Consider the following 1,129-nt stretch of genomic DNA (forward strand, 5'->3'; position numbering starts at 1 on the left):
GTTTCTCCCTCAGAGAACACACCCCCTCCAGTGCTGCCGCCTCTCCCTGGGGCCTGTTCTGCTAAGAGTGTTGGCGTCTGAGTCCCACTCAAGGACTCGGTGTCTCAGCAGAAAATCATTGCAAGTGCAGCCTCAGGGCATCTCATTGGAGCAGGGGACCCTCTGAGACAGAAAGGTGTTCCTGAACTCAAGAAAGGAACCCGGCTGTTAGAGGGCCCCCTCCTCGAAGAGGCCCCGCCATGTGCTGGGGCTGAAAAGACAGTGAGACCCAGTCCCACCTCCAGACAGTTCAAGTTCCCAGCTTCCCGGCAGGTGCCTGCAGCAGCCTCCAATTATGCGCAGGCTGCCCCACCTCCGCTTAGAACAACAAGGGGTCCTGGACTCTGCGTCCACGGGCCCTGTCAGACAGGCCATCTGTGCCACTCCAGGTCCTGGCAGGAAGCAGATGGCACCCTCAGGTTGGGTAAACTGAGAGGCCCATCGGGGTAGGGAAACCGCAGACCAGAAGGAGCAGAAGGTAGGAGTGGTTACTGGAACTTCCAGAGAGAATTCTGGGAAGAGGGCCTCTGGCAGGAGCGCTGGCTTTTGGTTCAGGGATGCAACAAACCGGCCCTGAGACGGAGTAGAGAGGCGTTGGAGGGAAATAACTACCCTGATCGCTCCTCTCAGGCTCCCAGCTCCTGGCAGTGGCCAAAGGCAACTGGAAGGCGGAGGGCACAAGAAACAGCTGGCAGAGCCACCGAGGCTGGCGGGGCCCAGAGCGGATGGGGAAGAGGGGAGTGGATCTGGAGGGGCAAAAGGAAGCCATGGGGGGGCAGGTGAGGGGTGTTGAGGTGCTCTCTCTCCCTAGCAGTTCTAGCAGGAGGTGGGGCAGCCTCAATGGGACCCTTCTGCCTGGGGAGCCTGCGTTTTCTCTCTGTTCATCCTCCATGGGCCATAACAGGCCATGTTGCCCAGGAAGGAGGGAACCTGCGCCCATCCTGCCAGCTGTGTCTTGTCCCCTCTGCGAGGATCACACCCCTTCCTGATCCCTCGGGCTCCTCATGGCTTCCGGCAGCCAGGAGCTCTTCCCCTGTGTCTGTGAGGGTTTCATCAAGACTGTCTGCCCACCCCCCCCACCCCGGGTGCC

General features: G+C 60.6%; 1 long non-coding RNA gene across 1 annotated transcript in view; it reads right to left on the minus strand.

The window, feature by feature from the left end:
• Positions 1 to 6: 6 nt before the first annotated feature.
• Positions 7 to 1,129, minus strand: part of LOC107181757 — a 17,119-nt gene continuing 15,996 nt past the window's right edge. The window contains exon 3 of the long non-coding RNA XR_001512461.1: positions 7 to 181. This is a non-coding gene — a long non-coding RNA (uncharacterized LOC107181757). The remainder of the gene's footprint in view (positions 182 to 1,129) is intronic.

Source organism: Myotis davidii, unplaced genomic scaffold (genome assembly GCF_000327345.1).
Source record: "Myotis davidii unplaced genomic scaffold, ASM32734v1 scaffold530, whole genome shotgun sequence".
Lineage (NCBI taxonomy): Eukaryota > Metazoa > Chordata > Mammalia > Chiroptera > Vespertilionidae > Myotis > Myotis davidii.